At 38.2% G+C, this 8788-nt stretch overlaps 1 protein-coding gene across 2 annotated transcripts in view; it reads right to left on the reverse strand.

The window, feature by feature from the left end:
- The window catches only part of LOC138854768 (uncharacterized), a 168177-nt gene extending 160128 nt beyond the window's left edge, over window positions 1-8049 (reverse strand). For both annotated transcript variants that reach the window (XM_070099721.1, XM_070099717.1), the window contains exon 1: window positions 7686-8049. The gene's annotated coding sequence lies outside the window, so the exon portion shown is untranslated. The remainder of the gene's footprint in view (window positions 1-7685) is intronic.
- Between the last annotated feature and the right edge of the window lie 739 nt (window positions 8050-8788).

The raw sequence follows: 8788 nt of genomic DNA on the forward strand, positions 1-8788 counted from the left end.
CCAAGGCAGGGTGGCCCGAAAAAGAAAAACTTTCACCATCATTCACTCCATCACTGTCTTGCCAGAAGGGTGCTTTACACTACAGTTTTTAAACTGCAACATTAACACCCCTCCTTCAGAGTGCAGGCACTGTACTTCCCATCTCCAGGACTCAAGTCCGGCCTGCCGGTTTCCCTGAACCCCTTCATAAATGTTACTTTGCTCACACTCCAACAGCATGTCAAGTATTAAAAACCATTTGTCTCCATTCACTCCTATCAAACACGCTCATGCATACCTGCTGGAAGTCCAAGCCCCTCGCACACAAAACCTCCTTTACCCCCTCTCTTCAACCTTTCCTAGGCCGACCCCTACCCCGCCTTCCTTCCACTACAGACTGATACACTCTTGAAGTCATTCTGTTTCGCTCCATTCTCTCTACATGTCCGAACCACCTCAACAACCCTTCCTCAGCCCTCTGGACAACAGTTTTGGTAATCCCGCACCTCCTCCTAACTTCCAAACTACGAATTCTCTGCATTATATTCACACCACACATTGCCCTCAGACATGACATCTCCACTGCCTCCAGCCTTCTCCTCGCTGCAACATTCATCACCCATGCTTCACACCCATATAAGAGCGTTGGTAAAACTATACTCTCATACATTCCCCTCTTTGCCTCCAAGGACAAAGTTCTTTGTCTCCACAGACTCCTAAGTGCACCACTCACTCTTTTTCCCTCATCAATTCTATGATTCACCTCATCTTTCATAGACCCATCCGCTGACACGTCCACTCCCAAATATCTGAATACATTCACCTCCTCCATACTCTCTCCCTCCAATCTGATATTCAATCTTTCATCACCTAATCTTTTTGTTATCCTCATAACCTTACTCTTTCCTGTATTCACCTTTAATTTTCTTCTTTTGCACACCCTACCAAATTCATCCACCAATCTCTGCAACTTTTCTTCAGAATCTCCCAAGAGCACAGTGTCATCAGCAAAGAGCAGCTGTGACAACTCCCACTTTGTGTGTGATTCTTTATCTTTTAACTCCACGCCTCTTGTCAAGACCCTCGCATTTACTTCTCTTACAACCCCATCTATAAATATATTAAACAACCACGGTGACATCACACATCCTTGTCTAAGGCCTACTTTTACTGGGAAATAATTTCCCTCTTTCCTACATACTCTAACTTGAGCCTCACTATCCTCGTAAAAACTCTTCACTGCTTTCAGTAACCTACCTCCTACACCATACACTTGCAACATCTGCCACATTGCCCCCCTATCCACCCTGTCATATGCCTTTTCCAAATCCATAAATGCCACAAAGACCTCTTTAGCCTTATCTAAATACTGTTCACTTATATGTTTCACTGTAAACACCTGGTCCACACACCCCCTACCTTTCCTAAAGCCTCCTTGTTCATCTGCTATCGTATTCTCCGTCTTACTCTTAATTCTTTCAATAATAACTCTACCATACACTTTACCAGGTATACTCAGCAGACTTATCCCCCTATAATTTTTGCACTCTCTTTTATCCCCTTTGCCTTTATACAAAGGAACTATGCATGCTCTCTGCCAATCCCTAGGTACCTTACCCTCTTCCATACATTTATTAAATAATTGCACCAACCACTCCAAAACTATATCCCCACCTGCTTTTAACATTTCTATCTTTATCCCATCAATCCCGGCTGCCTTACCCCCTTTCATTTTACCTACTGCCTCACGAACTTCCCCCACACTCACAACTGGCTCTTCCTCACTCCTACAAGATGTTATTCCTCCTTGCCCTATACACGAAATCACAGCTTCCCTATCTTCATCAACATTTAACAATTCCTCAAAATATTCCCTCCATCTTCCCAATACCTCTAACTCTCCATTTAATAACTCTCCTCTCCTATTTTTAACTGACAAATCCATTTGTTCTCTAGGCCTTCTTAACTTGTTAATCTCACTCCAAAACTTTTTCTTAATTTCAACAAAATTTGTTGATAACATCTCACCCACTCTCTCATTTGCTCTCTTTTTACATTACTTCACCACTCTCTTAACCTCTCTCTTTTTCTCCATATACTCTTCCCTCCTTGCATCACTTCTACTTTGTAAAAACTTCTCATATGCTAACTTTTTCTCCCTCACTACTCTCTTTACATCATCATTCCACCAATCGCTCCTCTTCCCTCCCGCACCCTTTCCTGTAACCACAAACTTCTGCTGAACACTCTAACACTACATTTTTAAACCTACCCCATACCTCTTCGACCCCATTGCCTATGCTCTCATTAGCCCATCTATCCTCCAATAGCTGTTTATATCTTACCCTAACTGCCTCCTCTTTTAGTTTATAAACCTTCACCTCTCTCTTCCCTGATGCTTCTATTCTCCTTGTATCCCATCTACCTTTTACTCTCAGTGTAGCTACAACTAGAAAGTGATCTGATATATCTGTGGCCCCTCTATAAACATGTACATCCTGAAGTCTACTCAACAGTCTTTTATCTACCAATACATAATCCAACAAACTACTGTCATTTCGCCCTACATCATATCTTGTATACTTATTTATCCTCTTTTTCTTAAAATATGTATTACCTATAACTAAACCCCTTTCTATAAAAAGTTCAATCAAAGGGCTCCCATTATCATTTACACCTGGCACCCCAAACTTACCTACCACACCCTCTCTAAAAGTTTCTCCTACTTTAGCATTCAGGTCCCCTATCACAATTACTCTCTCACTTGGTTCAAAGGCTCCTATACATTCACTTAACATCTCCCAAAATCTCTCTCTCTCCTCTGCATTCCTCTCTTCTCTAGGTGCATACACGCTTATTATGACCCACTTCTCGCATCCAACCTTTACTTTAATCCACATAATTCTTGAATTTACACATTCATATTCTCTTTTCTCCTTCCATAACTGATCATTTAACATTACTGCTACCCCTTCCTTTGCTCTAACTCTCTCAGATACTCCAGATTTAATCCCATTTCTTTCCCCCCACTGAAACTCTCCTACCCCCTTCAGCTTTGTTTCACTTAGGGCCAGGACATCCAACTTCTTTTCATTCATAACATCAGCAATCATCTGTTTCTTGTCATCTGCACTACATCCACGCACATTTAAGCATCCCAGTTTTATAAAGTTTTTCTTCTCTTTTTTAGTAAGTGTCTACAGGAGAAGGGGTTACTAGCCCATTGCTCTCGGCATTTTAGTCACCTCATACGACACGCATGGCTTACGGAGGAAAGATTCTTTTCCACTTCCCCATGGACAATAGAAGAAATAAAGAAGAACAAGAACTATTTAGAAAAAGGAGAAAAACCTAGATGTATGTATATATATATATGCATGTGCGTGTCTGTGAAGTGTGACCAAAGTGTTAGTAGGAGTAGCAAGATATCCCTGTTATCTAGCGTGTTTATGAGACAGAAAAAGAAACCAGCAATCCTACCATCATGCAAAACAGTTACAGGTTTCTGTTTCACAGTCATCTGGCAGGACGGTAGTACTTCCCTGGGTGGTTGCTGTCTACCAACCTACTACCTACCTATTATTATTCCCAAAAATATGGTACTGTACGTACCTATTACGTATACACCAACGCAGAACACAATGGAAATTTGATATATAGCAATTTATGAATAACACCAAAGAATATCTAATGAATGAAGCTGCAGAAAGGAAGCAAATTCTTTTATTGCTAAAATAGTAATTTACTGCATTAAAATATTCATATTTTGTGTCTGAATATATATTAATTTTTGTGTTGATTTACTTTGTTAATATCATTAAGGGTAGAGAATAGGTCACCATCTATAAATGCCTATGTAAAATTAAAACTACAGTGGTACCTCAGGATATGAACAGCTCAAAACTCTAACAATTATGTAAGTGTATTTTTGTAAGTGCTTTTATAAGTGTATTTTTGGAGGTCTGAAATGGATTAATCTAATTTATATTATTCCTTATGGGAACAAATTCGTTTAGTATCGGCACTTGAACAGCCTTCTGGAACGAATTAAGTCTGTATCCCAAGGTACCACTGTATGTAGCTTTATAATGCAAGAACCCCAGTGACTGGGATTAAAAGATTTTGTTTGGATTAGTAACCCTGGATAACCCAAGTCAGTTCATGTCTTATATGCAGGAGGTGTAAGAAAAGATGCTTAATGTTTTTGCTCATTCTGGGAATTGAACTCTGGTCACTCAATGTGCGAGCTGAGGTAGCTACTAGCTGAGCTATGAACATATTATTATACTAATCAAGGGGGAAGCGCTAAACCCAGAGGATTATACAGCGCCTGGGGGGGGGGGATGTGGAAGGCATTCAGGCTTAATTCGGGGAACTGGAGCACAGATCCAATTCCCTAAATCAAGAGCCCCTCACCAACATCAAGGAACCTTCCTTGAGGGGAGCTATGAACATAACAGAGCATAAATGTGCGGTCCTCAAGCTCGAGTGTTAAGTACAGGTTACAGACAGGTGCTAAGATTTATAGTTGAAAAGCTAATTATAAATTATGTAATGTACCTAATAAGCTATTTAGTAATTTTGCTTGTTCTATTTGAATTGATAAGGCAAGCTAAGTAGTGATGTAGGTTAGTCTGTAGATTAATTTTTTTTTTAAATTAGTGACTAGTCTTAAGTGGTTCAATTTATGTGACTGATATAATGATACCTTCCTGTAGAAGATTTTTTTGTCCAGATTATTAACCCAGAGGATTAGTAAGTTTATTCAGATACACATAAGTACAATTATCATACATAGTTTAATATATATGTATGTGTAAATTACTTAGGATAACCAAAAACTTGTACTACTGTTCACTTGGCTACCTAGAGTCTACTTGGAGGGTATCCCAGGTATCAGTGCCCAGACAGCCCAGTCCATGACCAGGCCTCCTGGTGGATCAAGGCCTGATCAACGAGGCTGTACTGCTGGCTGCCCGTAGTCCAACGTATGAACCACAGCCTGGCTGATCTGGCACTGACTTTAGATATCTGTCCAGCTCCCTCTTGAAGACACCCAAGGGTCTATTGGTAATTCCCCTTATGGCTGGTGGGAGGCTGTCGAACAGTCTTGGGCCCCAGACACTTATTGTGTTTTCTCTTAGTGTACCAGTGGCGCCCCTACTTTTCACTGGGGGTATGTTACATCGCCTGCCAAGTCAAGTCTTTTGCTTTCGTATGGAGTGATTTCTGTGTGCAAGTTAGGAACCAGTCCCTCCAGAATCTTCCAGGTGTAGATTATGATATATCTCTCTTGCCTGCACTCCAATGAGTACAATGTACCTCACTTTTGTACACTAAAAAAAACTGTCTAGTTCTGAAGCAGTGTTTAAGCATTTAGGATTAGTCTGCCTGAAATGCACAGCATGCTAGTGACTTTTTGTGCTTAATAATATTTTATTTTAGCACGATACATGTTTATACAAAGGAGTATAACAATTCTGTATATATTATATTAATGTGAACTACATTTTGTAATACTGCAGAAAGAAATAAAGTTTGTTTATTGGTGTCCTTGATTTCCTGGGTTAAGAACCCAGAGTAACCCAGAATACTTCAATAAAATTGTTGCCTGACTGTCTGGCCCATTTTGAGTAACACAAGTTTAAATGTCACATCACAGTACATAGTAAGATAAGATTTAGTTTGGATTTTTAATCCCAGAGGGTTAGCCACCCAGGATAACCCAAGAAAAAGTCAGTGTGTCATCATGGACTGTCTGTCTTATTTCCACTGGGGCCCGTGGCCTGGTGGCAGAAGCTCTCGCTTCACACGGTGAAGGTCCGGGTTCGATTCCCGGCGAAGGTTGGAAACACTGAGCATGTTTCCTTACAACGGTTGTCCATGTTCACCCATCAGTAATAATGGGTACCTGGGTGTTAGTTTACTGGTGTGCGTCATATCCTGGGACAAAATTGACCTAATCTGCCCAAAATGCTCTGCATAACAAGCGGCTTTCTATATAGTAATATGTAACTGATGTCAGCTAGAAATGTATAATTGTACATGTACTTGTAGAAATAAAGATATTATTCAATCTTGTCCCCCAGGATGCAACCTGCACCAGTTGACCACCTAATGGCTTGCTAGGTGAACATACACAGCAAATGTATGGAAATACTACTACCAGCATTTCCAGCCAGCTGGAGATTGAGCCATGGGCAGTGGTGTATGAGGGGAGAGTGTTGCCTACTAGACAACAATGTAATTACTGGTAATTAGAAGGCATAACTTTAATGTGATACCAGAAGCAAGCATGGTTTCTTAGCAAGCTTAAAAAAAATAAACATGTGAAATTAAATTGGTATCTTACAATACAATGCTGTTATAAAAAGGCAAACTATGTTTGCCTTTTAATAACAGCAATGGGGTTTTAAGCCTATAAGATTATTTATGTACAGATACACATAAATTCAGGTATCATTACAGTATAATAATAAAATATTATCTCCTTTATTAAAAGGGCCCCAATGGAAATAAGTCAGACTTTTTTTGGGTCATCCTAGGTATAATAATAATAAATAATAATAATCTTTATTTCTACAAGTACATGTACATGGTATACAGTCCTGGCTGACATCAATGACATACTACTATACAGAAAACCCCTTGTTATCCTGAGCATTTCGGGCAAATTAGGTCAGTTCAGTCCCAGGATGCAACCCACACCAGTCCATTAACACTCAGGTACCCATTTTATACTGATGAGTGAAAAGGGACAGGTACCTTATGGAAATACGTCCCTAATGTTTTCTCAGCCGTACCGGGGATATGATAATGTAAACTAAATGATAATGTAAACTACATGATAATGTAAACCACATGATAATGTAAACTACATGATAATGTAAACTACATGATAATGTAAACCACATGATAATGTAAACTACATGATAATGTAAACTACATGATAATGTAAACCACATGATAATGTAAACTACATGATAATGTAAACCACATGATAATGTAAACTACATGATAATGTAAACTACATGATAATGTAAACCACATGATAATGTAAACCACATGATAATGTAAACTACATGATAATGTAAACCACATGATAATGTAAACTACATGATAATGTAAACCACATGATAATGTAAACCACATGATAATGTAAACTACATGATAATGTAAACTACATGATAATGTAAACCACATGATAATGTAAACTACATGATAATGTAAACCACATGATAATGTAAACTACATGATAATGTAAACCACATGATAATGTAAACTACATGATAATGTAAACCACATGATAATGTAAACTACATGATAATGTAAACCACATGATAATGTAAACTACATGATAATGTAAACCACATGATAATGTAAACTACATGATAATGTAAACCACATGATAATGTAAACTACATGATAATGTAAACCACATGATAATGTAAACTACATGATAATGTAAACCACATGATAATGTAAACTACATGATAATGTAAACCACATGATAATGTAAACTACATGATAATGTAAACCACATGATAATGTAAACTACATGATAATGTAAACATGATAATGTAAACTACATGATAAATCTAAACATGATAATGTAAACCACATAACGTAAACTACATTTTTACACAACACAAAGAAATAAAAAATTTTCTTTCGTTCTGTATGATGCTGAAATAAATTATTATTACTTGCTAATTTCAGCTGAACTCGAGGTGAACACCTGATGAAACTCCCCGAGGTTTCACCCTCTCCAGACCACACTGCTGTGCCACCCTTACGGCTTTAGCGCACACTTGCGATTATTATAATAATCCAGGATCCACTGCAGCTGCTGTTCCCCCACAAATATCAACTGCAACGGTAGAGAAAAATGATTATTGAGGGGCAGGAGCCGAGGCGTCCACCACCTCTGACGTAAACTGTAAACTGCGTTTCTTAAAAAAAAAATGAAAAAAAAGTGCCTGGGATGTTCACACTATCCGACCATCCTTATTAACCGTCTCTCCTGACAATTATGTTGTTATCACAGACAAAACTTTTATTCCTTTGTGTGATAGACTAAAAAAAAAAAATGTCGATATGATAGGCCAAAAACAAGAAATAGCAATAACAGACAATAACAATAACAACAACAGCAACACTATTTAAAACATACATTTTTACAAAAAATATATATATATATTACAAAAAATGAGTTAAGTCAATACTATGTTTTTGTAGACAAAATCTCTGTATAAAGCCCCTGATCCATTGATCTATTGTCTTGGCTTTATATTTCTGCCACCCAGAATTATAAATCTTTGCTATGTTGAGTAAGATCTACATTATTTAGCTTATAAGTAAAAGAGGAAAAGAAAATAACTCTGGGTGGGTATCAGTTAGCCTCATACCCACCTACTAACAGAATCAGAGTAAAGTGCAGATAATACCCATAGTCCACAGATCAAGAAGCATAAATAATAGGAGCCCTCAGGTTGTTCTTCAACTCTATACATCCTTGGTTAGGCCTCATTTAGATTATGCTGCACAGTTTTGGTCACCGTATTACAGAATGGATATAAATTCTCTGGAAAATGTACAAAGGAGGATGACAAAGTTGATCCCATGTATCAGAAACCTTCCCTATGAGGATAGACTAAGGGCCCTGAATCTGCACTCTCTAGAAAGACGTAGAATTAGGGGGGATATGATTGAGGTGTATAAATGGAAGACAGGAATAAATAAAGGGGATGTAAATTGTGTGCTGAAAATATCTAGCCTAAACAGGACTCGCAGCAATGGTTTTAAGTTG

The sequence above is a fragment of the Cherax quadricarinatus genome, chromosome 5 (genome assembly GCF_038502225.1).
Source record: "Cherax quadricarinatus isolate ZL_2023a chromosome 5, ASM3850222v1, whole genome shotgun sequence".
NCBI classification, from domain to species: domain Eukaryota; kingdom Metazoa; phylum Arthropoda; class Malacostraca; order Decapoda; family Parastacidae; genus Cherax; species Cherax quadricarinatus.